The sequence below is a fragment of the Eptesicus fuscus genome, chromosome 14 (genome assembly GCF_027574615.1).
Source record: "Eptesicus fuscus isolate TK198812 chromosome 14, DD_ASM_mEF_20220401, whole genome shotgun sequence".
NCBI lineage: Eukaryota > Metazoa > Chordata > Mammalia > Chiroptera > Vespertilionidae > Eptesicus > Eptesicus fuscus.
Window position 1 is genome coordinate 70,907,995 of NC_072486.1, and position 16,489 is coordinate 70,924,483.

At 38.6% G+C, this 16,489-nt stretch overlaps 1 pseudogene; it reads left to right on the forward strand.

The window, feature by feature from the left end:
* The first annotated feature begins 6,330 nt into the window (after positions 1-6,330).
* Positions 6,331-6,843, forward strand: LOC114229960 (60S ribosomal protein L21-like; annotated as a pseudogene).
* Positions 6,844-16,489: the final 9,646 nt, after the last annotated feature.

The window sequence follows — 16,489 nt, forward strand, 5'->3', positions numbered from 1 at the left end:
ACCAGGAGGTCATGGTTCGATTCTAGGTCAGGGCACATGCCTGGGTTGCTGGCTCAATCCCCAGTGGAGGACATGCAAGAGGCAGCCAATCAATGGTTTTCTCTCATCATTGATGTTTCTGTCTCTCTCTTCCTTTCCCTTCCTCTCTGAAATCAATAAAATATACTTTTGAAAAATGATCAACTTGTTTTCTTAAGCAAGAAAACAGATAAGCATTTGGTTGTCCTAATCCATTGAGGGGTCCCTGGGATGGTTTTGCCCTTAAATGATTTCCAGAAGCAAGAATCTAATAATTCAATTTAGGTGTGCTTAAAAATATAGAGAGACTAAAGATGGGTTTTTAAATATTGTAAAATGTCTATCATCTGATCTTTATAGATTTAGATTGCAATAATGGAACAATCAAAATGAGATACTAAAAAGAATGAATATGACATGAAGCTGAGAATCTGTTTTGAATCCTGATGAAATTAAAATTTTCAGATGATTTTCTTTCCTCTCATTTGGATTAAGTGGGATCCTCATGTTGCTGGAGGTAATAATGGGCCATATTTCTCAGACTTGAGTGGGAATGAGGTTCTTGTGATATCTTCAGAAAGTGAATTTTCTAAGATTCCCATGGGAGGATGGGATGTGGTAGAAGATTTTATTGGCAGAGAGTTGCACTTCTTGGATTCCAAAGTCCCCTGGCCTTTAATTCAGTCCTGGGAAAGGTGCAGATGGAGTTCCAGCAGAGCCAGCAGGAAGGCCAGTGTCCAGAGCTTCCTTTCCAGGTTGCAGGCGGGTGTGTTTCAGCATCCAAGCTAATTAAAGTCCATCAGTCCATGTGTGGAGTCCAACATGGCCATGTGCAATGTGGGCACAGGGGAGTGCAGCTCCTACCACAGGAGAGACAGGAACCCAGCATGCCAGAGAGAGAGAAGAGAGAACTGCCTTTGTTTGTAAGTTTTAAATATTTAGGTTTCACGTACTTATAGTGGCCAGGCCTATTCTGGCCTCTGACTCACTTTCAGGTGTGATAGGCACCTTCCCATGTCACTTAGACCTTTACTGGGCATGTGTCCAAACTGCCTCTGCCAGTGATCAGTAGGGAAAAGACTTGGACAATGTCAAATGCAGCTTTTTGGCAAAGCTGTATAAATGGCATGCCTCTATCTACCCTTCTCTTTCCTCCTTTCCTGTTAAATAATAACGAGATTATTACAATGATATCACTCACACTCTAAATTGAGGCTGGATTCCTGAGAGTTTGAAGTAGACACAGTGGTGGTATTGAATTGATACCAGGGTTGCAATGAAGTTTGAAAGACAGAGACAAAATAATAACAAAAGCTGGGCACAAATGTCTGGCTTCCACTTACAATAAAGAGTGTAGGAAATATCAGTGTAACAAGAAAAAGCTGGATAATGTACAAAATCATAACAGTTATTGAAAATGTCTGAGAGCTTAGATGGAGATCAACCAATTTGTTTAAAATTTAAGGAAACACAAACACCTCCAAGAGAAGAGGGCACGTGGACAGAGACTCATATTGAACAATGCATGCGACGAAGATCAGGCCATCGTGCCAGAAGTTAACAATTCAGCTTTACTATATGTTGTTGCTAAATTGTTAAAAGTTGAGTATGGATTGAGGGGGATAGTATAAAAACCCTTGGATTTGTACACATAGGGTAATTTTTAACTCAATTGCAGGCTCTTCTCCACAGAACATCTTGAATGTTGAGGAGAGAGAGTGTAGGTGAGGTGGGTACTGAATAAAGTCTCTATCAGCGGTGCCAGGTTGGGTGGGTGGGGAAATGGTCACTACTTCAGGAATTGTGTAAAGTCCTACAAGAAGCCCTCCTGGATTATTACTCTCACGGGATAGAAGCTTTTAGCTGCCATGGAAAGGAAAACCAATGTCTTATACCCTGATATGAAGGTCAAGATCCACTGCAGCTAAGAGAAGGAGGAGTAATATATTCTCCACTACTGAGAAAAGGAGGTGAAGCTAATCCTTCTTCAGACCACAAGATAACTCTTACCAGTAAAGGAAATGGAAAAATCTCAATTACAGAGACATAGGGACTCAGGCTGCCTGCACTGCAAATCCAGATCCTACCAGATAGGGAGCTTAAAATAATTATCTTATCTAATAAAGAGGGAATATGCTAATTGACCATCATGCCATTGCAAAGATGGAGGCGCCCACAGCCAATAAGGAGGGAATATGCTAATTGACTGCCCGCCCTCAAAGATGGTGGCACCCACAGCCAATAAGGAGGGAGTATGCTAATTTACTGACCGCCTTCAAAGATGGCAGTGCCCACAGCCAATAAGGAGGAAATATGCTAATTGACTGCCCTGCCCTCAAACATGGTGGCGCCCACAGCCACAAGATATCAGGGCCCAGTCCCCTCAGCCTTGCCACGCACCTGCCTCTGGAGTCTCCCAGTCCCCTCAGCCTCCCAGCTGCCCAGGGCCAGCCTGAGGTACAGGCAAGCCTTGGATGGTGGCTGCCCAGCCACCCAGGGCTGCCCGAGGCTCAGGTAACCAGGGCCGGCCAAGGCTTGTGCTGCTGGCAGTGGCAGCAGCAGGGGTGTGATGGGGGCATTGCCTTCCCCTGATTGCCAGGTCACCTCTTGCCCCTGAGGGCTCCCAGATTGTGAGAGGGGGCAGGCCAGGCTGAGGGACCCCCCTCCAGTGCATGAATTTTCATGCACTGGGCCTCTAGTAATTAACATAAAGAGCCTGTAGAAAAGATGTACAATTTGTATGAACAGATGGGAAGCACAAATAGAAATTAATATTAGAAGAATACAAGTAAAATTCTAGACAAAAAATATAAATTAAAAATCAAAACAATAGAAAACATATGCATACTAAATCAGAATCTGGATTTTTTTTGCAAGCATCCCAGTGGATTCTTATTCCCATTGAAGTTTGAAACATTTCTATCTAGTCTATATCTGAAGTAACACTGTCAGCAATAGCTCCAAAGGAAAGGGTGAAAAATAAAAAGGATGATAAAAATTATTCATCATAAATCTTAATGTATAAAATTAGCATAAAAGGTCAATATATAAACATTTATTTTTAACTCCCACAGAGATATAACTATACTATATTGTGCACATTATAAAATATATAAAATAGAAATTTAAAATGTAGTAATAAAATGTTTTAAAATTTTTCATTTTCTGTTTTTAATGGTATAGAATTTTCCATTACTAAATTTCTTAGTAAAAATGTTATTAATAACATTATAACTATTTGCTATATTGATATTTCTTTCATGGTAATATTAGTAAGGAAGATACTGTTCAGTTTTTTTGAAAACTTGGGCTTTACATTATTGAAAAGAAATTTGAATATAAAGGTATAAATTCAGTTTATATCTATGCTTAATTTTTATAGGTATAATAGCTATTACATTGAGAAATTTACATGCATTATAATATGTTGTAACAACTTGACATGGTACAACAAGCACACCTAGTGCCCAGATCTTCTTGGTTTCCAAAACTATTCTCCAATAAAGGGAACCAGGGAATCTTTGGATAGATGGCAGATTCCAGGACAAGGGTAAGAAATATAAAAGCTAAGCCTGGTGATCCTGGAGTGCTTATAAGGCCAGAAAGTAACGAAGTTCTAAACACAAAACAAAATAAACAAACACAATGGTGGGAACATATCTAAGGGCACAGAGGTGGTGTCCTTTTGGCAATAGCCAATACTGAAACAATCTGAGCAACAAAATAAATAAAGCAAATAAATAAATAAATAAATACAGCTGAAATTTTGTGGTAAGTATTTGTGAGTTCACACTGACAAAAATAAATGACTGAACTTATTTGTTTATCTATTTATAAATGGGGGGTAAAGTATTCTAGTGCAGAATCCTTCCAAATAATTTATTTAATTACTCTGACCTAAAAAATATGAGGCACATAAGACCCTAAACAGCCAAAATAATCTTGAAAATGAACAAAGCAAAGACATCACACTTCCTGATTTCAAAATATATTACAAAGTTACAGTGATTCAAAAGTAGAGTACTAGGATAAAGACAGACAAATATACCAATGGTACAGCACATAGAGCCCCAAAATAAAGCCAAACATATAGATTAGTATAGTCAATTAATTTTAACAAGGCTGCTAAGCATACACAATGGGGAGAGGATAGTCTCTTCAATAAATGGGGCTGAGAAAATTAGATGTTCACAGGCAAAATAATGAAATTGGAACTTTTTCTTACTTACACCATACAGAAAAATCAACTCAAAAGTGAATTAAAACTTAAAAGTAAGACCTGACACCATAAAATTCCTGGAGGAAAACATAGGGGGAAAGATTCTTGACATTAGTCTTGAAATGATTTCTTAAATATGATACCAAAAGCACAGACAATGAAAGCTGAAATAGATAAGCAGGACTCCATCGGGCAAGTAACCAAGAATTCATTCACACAATCACACCATCATTTATTTTTGTTTGTGATGATTAGCAAGCAAAGTTCAGCAATGTACACATGTGCTGAAGCAATATTACCACCACTGTCCTTTTCCATAGCAGCCACGGGCACAGTTAGGAAGAAAAGCTAAACACAGCAGAAGTAAAATAATCAAGCAAGTCAGTATACAGTAACACTTTCAAGTTATTGAACATCTATATGTGCAAAGGAGGGCTTTATCTGCTTCACATACCTAATCAAATGGTAACAACTCAATAAATTGGAAATTATTATTTTTTCAAAGCTATACCTGGGACCCACACAGATTAAGCAATGTGCTTAAGGTATGTCCTCACAGGCACTAAGTAGCAAACATAATGTATAAATACTAGAGGCCCGGTGCACGAAATTCGTGCATGGGGGTCCCTCAGCCCAACCTGCACCCTCTACAATCCAGGAGCTCTCAGGGGATGTCCTACTGATGGCTTAGGCCCACTTCCCGTGGTTCTCTGTGGGCCTGGAGGTTTCGCTGCAGCCATGGAGATGAAGCCCACATGCCCTGCTCTCCGCTCTCTGCCTGCAGCCGCCATGCGCCATGTGAAGGAAGCCCCAATGCCCTGCAGTGTGCTCTGTCTGCCAGGCCTGGGGGCTTCGAGGACACCAACACACTAAGGAAGCCCCCATGCCCTGTTGTCCTGGCTCTGTCAGTGGGGCCTGGGGGTGTTCCCACTGCCTCTGCTCTAAGGAAGCCCCCATGCCCTGCTGTCTGTGCTCTGTTTGCTGGGCCTGGGGCTTCCCTGCTGCCGCAGAAGCCTCCATGCCCTGGTGTCTGGGCTCTGTGTGCCGGGCCTGGGGCTTCCCCCGCCATCACCCTGCAAATGAAGCCTCCATGCCCTGCTGTCCCGGCTCTGTTTGCCGGGCCTGGGGCTTCCCCCACCATCACCCTACAAACGAAGCCTCCATGCCCTGCTGTCCAGGCTCTGTTTGCAGGGCCTGGGGCTTCCCCGCTGCCACGCTAAGGAAGCCTCCATGCCCTGCTGTCCAGGCTCTGTCTGCAGGGCCTGGGGCTTTCCCGCTGCCATGCTAAGGAAGCCTCCATGTCCTGCTGTCTGGGTTCTGACTGCCATGTCTGGGGGCAGATCAAAAACCCCTCCGGAGGCGGATCCAGCCTCACTGCTCCTGCGGACAGGCTGGACACTCCAGCAGCGGAGCTGAGGGGACTGGGCGCCGCCATCTTGTGGCTATGGGGGATGCCATTTTGTCTTGGAGGGATGGTTAATTTGCATATTACTCCATTATTAGATAGGATAAGAAGCATTTGGGCCCTTGCTCCTAACCACAAGGGTACACTGACTACTGATACAAAATTAACTACCAAATGAGGGACATGGGAAACATGTATTTTGAGAATCATGCTATGCTAGTGATTTTTTTTCTTATATAGAATAATGTACGGTTTCTCTGTTTAGCAAGCAGCAAAAAAATTATCTGATATAGGTACAAAGTCTACTCAAATATCTACTTTGACTTTGCTATGGAAGAGGCATGCAGATGAGATCTTAAACAGCCAGAAGCTAATGGTCAACTTTGAGTTTACTATAAACCCCTGCATTCAATGACTCTACCTTCTTTTATTTCCCAATATGATCAAGAATGAAGTTAGCCCAGCCAGTGTAGTTCAGTGGTTGAGTGTTGGCCCATGAACCAGGAGGTCATGGTTCCATTCCTGGTCAGGGCACATGCCTGGGTTCCAGCTTCAATTCCCAGTAGGGGTCGTGCAGGAGGCAGCTGATCAAGAATTCTCTCTCATCACTGATGTTTCTATGCTCTCTCCCTCTCTTTTCCTCTCTGAAATAAATAAAAAATATATATTAAGCCTTTCGGCGGGAACCGCCATCTTCCAGTAATTCGCCAAAATGACTAACACAAAGGGAAAGAGGAGAGGCACCCGCCATATGTTCTCTAGGCCTTTTAGAAAACATGTTCCTTTGGCCACATACATGCAAATCTACAAGAAAGGTGATATTGTGGACATCAAGGGAATGGGCCCTGTTCAAAAAGGAATGCCCCATAAATGTTACCATGGCAAAACTGGAAGAGTCTACAAGAGTCTACAAGTCTACCCAGCATGCAGTGGGCATTATAGTGAACAACCAAGTTAAGGGCAAGATTCTTGCCAAGAGAATTAATGTATGTGTTGAGCATATTAAGCACTCTACGAGCCAAGTACCTTCCTAAAACGTGTGAAGGAAAATGATCAGAAAAAAGAGGAAGCCAAAGAGAAAGGTACCTGGGTTCAACTGAAGCATCAGCCTGCTCCACCCAGAGAAGCACACTTTGTGAGAACCAATGGGAAGGAGCCTGAGCTGCTGGAACCCATTCCCTATGAATTCATGATATGATAAGTGGGAAAAAATAAAAGACTTCTGTGCTGATATATATATGTGTGTGTGTGTGTGTGTGTGTGTGTGTGTGTATACACATGTATATATATATACATATATACATATATGTATTTTTTTAAAAGGATAAAGTTAAATGACCTGTCATTAATGCTGGTATAAATTCCCAGCAACTAACTCGGCTATTTGGAAGTTGCTTATTACTAGATCATGGGTTTTCTCATCCCCCTTCTCTCTCTTTTCTTAACTACCTACTATTTCTTTAAGTCTTTATGTTTCACCATAAGAAAAATACAGCAAACTGAAACAAATTCATAGAGTTCTCTTCTGCTCTCCAGATGGTTGATATGTACATGTGGAAAATGCAGCAAAATAATAAATGCATGCTGCTAAATATCTGCTCAACCTTGCCCCTATAGAATGACATTAGGAGATTCATGTCAAACGTGGCATATCATTTACATGTGGTTCAATCAGGTTTTAAGAATTTTCATCCTCCTAGTCACAGTTTACAGTATTGGATCTCCATTAAAAACACCACCAAGTTTTAAGAGTAATGCCTATATAACCAGAAACAAAATGTGGTGGAATATTTGTACTTTATGGTGTTCCAGGCTTAGTATGTTAGCTCAATTGCTTCCCCCACTTAGGTTTTTTAAAAATAGTTAAAGCTTTTTGCAAAGATAAACTGAAAGCTCTCTGGATACAGGGCAGAATATTTTGTCCTGTTTAAACGCCACAGATTTTATTTTTTTGATCAATTAAACTTCCACAGAGCAAGTTAACAAAGGTATCTGGGAATGAAAATACATAACTAATAGTAAAATTTAAAAGAAACACTTGAGGATCCGTCTGTTTAGCCTGGAAAGGGAGAGTGGATGGGTGTAATAACAGTCTTCTTTACACATTTGACTGTCACTTCAATCTGTATGCAAACTCTGATCTCCTTTGACTCATGCTCTCCTTTTATGTTAGTCCTTCATACTCCTCTCTGTACCAGAAACAGCTGGCCTTTTCCAGAGGCCTTTTCCTCTTTGAAGATTTTCTTGACACCCAACCCCACTGGTGAGAGCAGGAGTCCTCGTGTTAGCCTCTGTAACAACTCTGGATGTACTTCCTTTAGAGCATTGATCAGACTGGCTGTTTTTCTTGCTCACGTTCCAGGAGCAGACATTTTTAATATCCATGTCTAACTTCAGGATCTGATAGAAAGTTTGACTCTTAAGTATGTATGAGTGAATGAACGTATGAATGAGTGAATGAGCAGCATACAGAGGCAAAGGAGACATGTGCCATGCTGCTCTCACCTGCCCTGCACCAGTGGTTGGGATTATAGGGACACAGAAATGACATCCAGAACAGTCAAGCAGGACACGGACTACCTTTCAAGGAAGTACCTGAAAAATTGTAGTCTTCAGCGTGTGGATCCTTGCATTTGGAGGAATTTGAAGTAGATAACTTCTAACATGCCTTTCCATTACTTTTTGGGTCCTTTCTTTTTAAGCAGGACATTTTATAACAGTTTGCATTCGCTATACCCAGGCCTTTTGAACAAATCTATTTCACATTCAAAATCTACTTCATAGGCAAGTAGTCATTTTATTTTTTATTAATACCCAATTTGCAACTATATATTTATTATTAACGTGTTAAAGTTAATCCTTTAATTTTTTTCTTCTAGTTATAAGTTGAAAAATTTACTTGAATCTTGTTTAATGTCAAAATCTGTAGGCATATAGTATAGTTTAGGTGTTCCTAGATTTCTGTGGTCTTTGCAGTAAAAATACATTGCTTTGAATATATTCATATTATTTAAATATCTTCTGCTAATAAGATATTTCTATTAATTATCTACATTTTCTGCTTGTCTACTGAAATTACGGATATGTTTAAAATTTGAATTTGTATCAAATACTTAAGATGAGCAATTCTCTTTAGTCATTAGATACCTTTGACACTCATCAATGATACAAACTACTTTGGGATGAAGCATTAATAAAGAACTAAAAAGCCCAAGCCACTTTGGCTCAGTGGATAGAGAGTCGGCCTGCTAATGGAAGGGCCCCAGGTTGATTTCTGCAAGGGCACATGCCTGAGTTGCTGGCTCGATCCCCAGTAGGGGGCGTGCAGGAGGCAGCCGATCAATAATTCTCTCTCATCATTGATGGTTCTATCTCTCTTTCCCTCTCCCTTCCTCTCTGAAATCAATAAAAATATATTTTTAAAAAAGAATTAAAAAAAAAACAACTGTTATTACCTACATAACATATGGTGGTTTTAAGAACTAGATCATATTTTATTTCTTTTGTAAAATATTTTCTTATATTCCTAATTACCCAGATTGACTGTGTTTGATAATTATCATCTTCATTTGTATATGTATCCATCCCAGTAAATCCTAAGGTACTTGAAGCCAAATTATTTTCTTGTGTATTTCACTAATAAGTTTTTCCTCTATTTTCTCACTTGAATTCCTATTAGTCTGGTATCGCACATTTTAAATTGATTCTTACCCTCTCTAGAGTCCTATCAGGAGTAATTCAGCACCCCCCTTTTTCTTCAAAAACATTGTGGAATTTTTATCATGAACTTTGTTATCACTATAATTGTTTTATTTCTTTTTAAAAATTATTTACTGTTGAAAGTATTGATTTACCAGTTGTTATTATTATAGTCATTAGGGAGCACAACTTTCTTCTGCAAACACCAGCCACTTTTTAGAAAAAAATAATATGTGAATGACTATCTAAAATCAGAAACCAGTGCAGCATGTTAATCCTGGTTATGTGAGACCTAATACTATACAGCTCAATAAATGAGCCAGTTTAATCAGTAGCACTATTTACAGAATATAAATGTCATTTTAAAAATATTTTAATATATGAACTACATGCACTGACCATAGTCACCCAGAGTTCAAGGATCGGTCAGCATTAAATGCTAACAGAATAATAAAATGAGTGATAAACTTTCAAAATAAAATTTCTTCCAAACATGGTCAGGTAAATACTGCACACATTGCAAAAATTTCTATGAAAAATAAAATATGACTTTTCCAAAACATTTGGGAGTATGCATTTTCTTAAAAAAAGAAAAAAGGAACTGAACTTGAGGCTTTTGCTTCACTATTGATTGATGTACTGATCAAAACTGTTATCAACGTTTATAAATGAAAGGTTGGAAACTGATTTGTAAGATGTCATTTATGATTCTCATAATGAGTGCTTGCAATGCCTTACTCTGCTTTTCAGATTTATAGCTTTTTCAGATTCACTACCTGGATCACAGCCTCCAAACTCATGTTCAAAAGTTGAAGTGCATTCAGTTGACAGTTATGTGTGAAGTAAAGCAGCAGATTATAAGCAGGAAAAATTCTGAAACTAGCAAAGGATACTAGAAGAGAAAAATATGTGAAAAAGATGATGATAGACCCTGAAAGACCAAAAAAGTAGTGTCCATTAGACATCCAAGAGATTGCTATAGACATCTTTGTTTCACAGACCTGCTGTGTCACTAATGTTTATCACAGAAGGACAGTCATCAGTAAAATTTTCTCTTTGCTCTGTTTGAAGGGACATAGAGATGTGTAATTCACTTTAGATAAATTTCAACTGTAATGGTAAAATGCCCCAAAATGTTGTTCTTTAATTAGAGACTGTAACCATTATTTTTGCCAGGAAATTTTTTTACCATGTGTTTTCTGCCCAAAATAAATGATGAATAGAACACCCCCATTCAACATAGAATTTTTGTACAGCTTGACTAAATTATTGCAAACTACTCATTGGCATATTATTAATCAGATAACATTATAAGCTTTTGAATAAATCCCAAGTAGTTGATGAAAATGGAATATATCTAATTATATCCTCAGTTTACTCAATGATCTTATATTTCAGTTGAACTTTATTAAATGGATAGCATATATCAAATCTATATGTTATGATGTGGTGAGTATTGAAGATTAATTGAAATGACTTTTTTGTTAATGCTGTAGACATAATTGAATTTTATCTAAGAAAAGATTATTTGGAAAACTGTTAAAGTGGTAAGGAAGACTTTATTCAGGATTACTTTGGTAAGTGTCTAGATTATCACAATAAGGGAGAAAAATAAAACTCAATGCAAAGTACAATAAAGAAAGTAGAGATTTATACCCAAAGATCACTATGTGAGGTCAGTAGATGAGAAAATACTAGGAGGAAACATCAAGGGTAGAGAGATTCTTGCTAAACTGACTTAAAATTCTAGCTGAAGGCAGGTCAGAATGATCAAATAAGAGTTGGGGATAAGGAATTTGATGATACATCAAAGGTGATCAGATATTCAGGGTAAAGGAAATTGATTTAACATGATTCTTGCTGCAATGGAATGAGACAAGTCAAAGACAGGACAAAGGACAAGGCTCAGAGGAACTCGCTTACGTGTGGTCAATGAGACAGTGTTTGACAATTGTGACATTAATTCATATATTTGTTTCAACTTAGTTAATATAAAGTATAAGCCACATTTGTTATTTTTGAGGTGACTTCAAAGACAATTTCATATTTTCAATCCAGGTAACTACACTCAATATTAGTCCATTTTTAGATACAAATTTGAAAGAAGTCTCTCATTAGGTTTGTATTGTTTACAATTATATGTTCCTTTTTGCCCTAGCCAGTGTGGCTCAGTTGGCCGAGCATCCTCCCAAGTACTGTTTGGCCTCCTGGTTGGAGTACATGCTGGGGTTGCAGGCTCATCTCCAGTAAGGGGAGTGCAGGAGGCAGCCAATCAATGTTTCTCTCTCTCCTCTCCCTTCCTCTTTCTTTCAAAAGAGAAATCAATAAAAAATATATGTTCCTTTTATTTTTTTTAAATTTACAATTGAAAGTATCATATATGTCCCCTTTTGCCTCCAATTGACCTTTCTAGCTTGCCCCCACCAATGTCCCCCCTCCTCCCAGCCCAGGCCTTCACCACCCTATTGTCTGTGCCCATGGCTATGCATATATGCATAAAAGTACTTTTATGACCTCTTCCACCCACCCACCTTCACCTTCCCTATAGGATTCAACAGTCTGTTTCATGCTTCTATCTCTCTGGATCTATTTTGTTCATCAGTTTATTTAGTTCATTAGATTCCACATATCATGAGTGAGATCATGTGATACTTATCTCTCTCTAACTAGCTTATTTCACTTAGCATAATACTCTCCACGTCCTTCCATGCTGTCTCAAAGGGTGAGATCCTTTTTTTCTTTACTGCTGCATAGTGTTCCATGGTTTAAATGTACCACAGCTTTTATATCCATTCATCTACAGATGGACATTTGAGCTGTTTCCATATCTTAGCTATTGTAAATTGCGCTTGTATAAATAGGGGTGCATGTCTACTTTCTGATTGGTGTTTCAGATTCTTAGGATAGATTCCTAGAAGTGGGATCACAGGGTCAAATAGCAGTTCCATATTTAATTTTTTGAGAAAAGTCCATATTGTTTCACATAGTGGCTGCAAAGGTCTGCATTCCCAGCAGCAGTGTACTAGTAGAGTTCCCTTTTCTCCACATCCTCACCAGCACTTGTCATTTGTTGATCTGTTTATATTAGCCATTCTGAAAGGTGTGATTCCTCATTGTAGTTTTAATGTGCATCTCTCTGATGATCAGTGACTTTGAGCATTTTTTTATGTCTCTTGGCGACCTGCGTGTCCCCTTTGGAGAAGTGTCTACTTAGAACCTTTGCCCATTTTTAATTGGATTGTTAATCTTTCTTTTGTTAAGTGGTATGAGTTTCCTATATATTTTTATTTTAACCCTTTATCAGATGTAATATTGCCAAATATGTTCTCCCATAGAGTAGGCTCCTTTTTAATTTGTTGATGGTTTCTTTTGCCGTGCAAAAGCTTTTTATTTTGATGAGGTCCCATTTGTTTATTTCTCCTTAGTTTCCTTAGCCCTAGGAGATGTAACCACAAAATTATTGCTGCAAGAGATAGCTAATATTTTGCTGCCTATGATTTATTCCAGGATTGTCATGGTTTCGTGTCTTACATTTTATTCTTTTGTCCATTTTGAGTTTATTATTGTGTATGGTGTAAGTTGGTGGTCTAGTTTCTTTCCCTTCCTTGCTTCCTTCCTTCCTTGCTTCCTTCCTTCCTTGCTTCCTTCCTTCCTTCCTTCCTTCCTTCCTTCCTTTCCTTCCTTCCTTCCTTCCTTCCTTCCTTCCTTCCTTCCTTCCTTCCTTCCTTCCTTTCTTTCTTTCTTTCTTTCTTTCTTTCTTTCTTTCTTTCTTTCTTTCTTTCTTTCTTCTTTCTTTCTTTCTTTTTCTTTTTTTTTTTTTTTTTTTTTGCATATTTATGTCCAATTTTCCTAACACCATTTATTGAAGAGACTGTTTTGACTCCATTGTATGCCCTTGCCTCCTTTGTCGAATATTAATTGAGATAAATGGCTTGAGTCAATTTCTGGGGGTTCTGTTCTGTTCCATTGATCTATATGCCTGTTCTTGTGCCAGTCCTAGGCTGTTTTGAGTATAGTGGCTTTGTAGTATAATTTGATATATGGTATTGTGATCCCTCCAACTTCATTCTTCCTTCTCAAGATTGATGCAGCTAATCAGGGTCTATTTTGGTTCCATATAAATTTTTTGAGTATTTTTTCTAGATCTGTGAAATATGTCCTTGGTCATTTAATGGGGATTGCATTGAGTCTGTAAATTGCTTTGGGTAGCATGGACATTTTAATTGTGTTGATTCTACCAAACTATAACCATGGTATATTCTTCCATTTGTTTATATTTTCTTCTATCTCTTTTTCCAATATCCCAGTTTTCCAAGTGCAGGCCTCCTTGGTTAAGTTAATCCTATGTATCTTAATTTTTTTGTTGTAATCATAAATGGGATTGTTTGTTTAGTTTCTCTTTCTGAGAATTCATTATTGGTGTATAAAAATGCCATCTATTTCTGGGTGTTAGTATTGTATCCTGCTACATTGCCAAATTCATTTATTAAAGCTAGTAGATTTTGGTGGTCTTTAGGATTTTCTGCAAATAATGACAGTTTTACTTCCTCCTTTCTAATTTGGATGCCTTTTTATGTTTTCTTCTTGTCTGATCACTATGACTAGCATTTCCAGTACTATGTTGGGTAAGAGTGGTGAAAGCGGACACCCCTGTCTTGCTCCTGATCTTCAGGGAAATGCTTTTAGTTTTTGCTCATTGAGTATGATGCTGACTGTAGGTTTGTCATATATGGCCTTCATTATGATGAGGTATGATCCCTCTATTCCAACCTTGCTGAATGTTTTCATCAAAAGTGGGTGTTGGATTTTGTTGAATGCTTTTTCTGCATCTATTGATATGATCAAGTAATTTTTGTCTTTCAATTTGTTTATGTGATGTATCACATGAATTGATTTGTGAGTATTATGTCAGCTTTGCATCCCTGAAATAAATCCCACTTGGTCATGGTGTATGATCTTTTTAATATATTGCTGGACCTGATTTGCTAATATTTCATTGATGATTTTAGCATCTATGTTCATCAGAGATATTGGCCTCTAATTCTCTTTCTTTGTAGTGTTTTATCTGGTTTTGGGATTAGGATAATGATGGCCTTAGAGAAAATCTTGGAAGTTCCTTCTTCTTGGATATTTTGGAATAGTTCAAGGAGGTTAGGTGTTAATTCTCCTTTGAATGTTTGGTTAATCTTTCCGGACCAGGGCTTCTGTTTGCTAGGAGTTTTTTTTATTACTAATCAATTTCATGAACTATTATTGGTCTTTCAGGTTTTCTGATTCTTCCTGATTCACTTTTGGAAGATTGTATTTTTCTTGGAATTTGTCCATTTTATCTACACTGTCCAACTTGTTTGCATATGGTTCATAGTATTGTTTTTTAAATCTTTTGTATTTTCATAGTGTCAGTATTACTTCACAGCTTTTATTTCTTACTAGAAGCCTAGTGCATGAAATTTGTGTGTCTGTGGTGGGGAGGGGTGTCCCTCAGCCCAGCCTGCACCCTCTCCAATCTGGGACCCCTCGGGGGATGTCCGATTGCCTTCTCATAATCCAGGACTGCTGGCTCCAAACTGCTCGCCTATCTGCCTGCCTGATTGCCCCTAACCACTTCTGCCTACCAGTCTGATCACCCTCTAACCACTCCCCTGCCAGCCTCATCGACCCCTAACTGCTCCCCTGCCAGCCCAATTGCCCCTAACTGTCCTCCCTGCTGCCTGGTCATCCCTAACTGCCCTCCCCTGCCAGCCAGGTCACCCCCAACTGCCCGCCCCTGCAGGCCTGGTCACCCCTAACTGCCCTCCCCTGCTGGCCCGGTTGCCCCTAACTGCTCTCCCCTGCTGGCCTGGTCACCACCAACTACCCTCCCCTGCAGGCCTGGTCCACCCCAACTGCCCTCCCCTGCAGGCCTGATTACCCCAACTGCCCTCCCCTGCAGGCCCGGTCCCCCAAAACTGCCCTCCCCTGCTGGCCTGATCGCCCACAACTGCCCTCCCTTGCTGGCCATCTTGTGGTGGCCATCTTGTGTCCACATGGGGGTGGACATCTTGTGTTTTGGAGTAATGGTCAATTTTCATATTACCTCTTTATTATATAGGATTTTATTTATTTGTGTCCTCTTGCTTTGTTTCTTGATGAGTCTGGCTAATGGTTCATCAATCTGTTTATCTTTTCAAAATAGCAGCTCTTGGTTTCACTGATCTTTCCTACTCTGTTTTTAGTCTCTATGTCATTTATTTCTGCTCTATTCTTTATTATTTTCTTCCTTCTACTTTCTTTGGGCTTTTCTTATTGTCCTTTTCCTAATTCTTTAATTTGTAGGATTAAATAATTTATTATTAATTTTTCTTGGTTTTTTTGTTTGTTTGTTTGTTTGTTTTTTGAGATGGGCCTATAGTGCTATTAACTTCACTCTCAGGACTGCTTTTGTTGTGTCCTAGAGATTTGGGGTTGTTGTGACTTCATTTTCATTTATTATCAGGAAGTTTTTATTTCTTTCTTGATCTCATTGGTAACCTATTTCTAAATATTAATTTTGTATCTCACTATTCTACTAAGTTCATTTATCAGTTCTTCTAGTTTTTGGTGAAATCTTTTGGGTTCTCCATATATAGAATCATGTCATCTGCAAATACTATTTTACTTCTTCCTTTCCAGTTGGATGCCTTTTATTTCTTTTCCTTTTCTGATTGCTCTGGTCTTAATATCAACACTATATTGAACAAAATGGTGAAAGTAGATATCCTTATCTTGTTCTTAAGGAAAATGATTTTAGATTTTCAACATTGAATATGATGCTAGCTGTGGGTTTTATTATGTTGAGGTATGTTCCCTCTATTCCCACTTTGCTGAGAGCTTTTATCATAAATGGATGCTATATTTTGTCAGATGCTTTTACTTCATCTATTAATGTGATAGTATGACTTTTACCCTTCATTATGCATATGTGGTGCATCACAATAATTGACATGCCAATATTAAATCAACCTTGAATCCCCAGAATAAATCCCACTTGATTGTGATGTATAATCTTTTTAATGTATTGCTTAATTCAGTTTGGCAATAATTTGTTATGGATTTTTGTCTTCTATGTTCATCATAATGGGCAAAAATTTCCTTTTTTTTGCAATGTCTTTTTCTGGTTTTGGAATCAG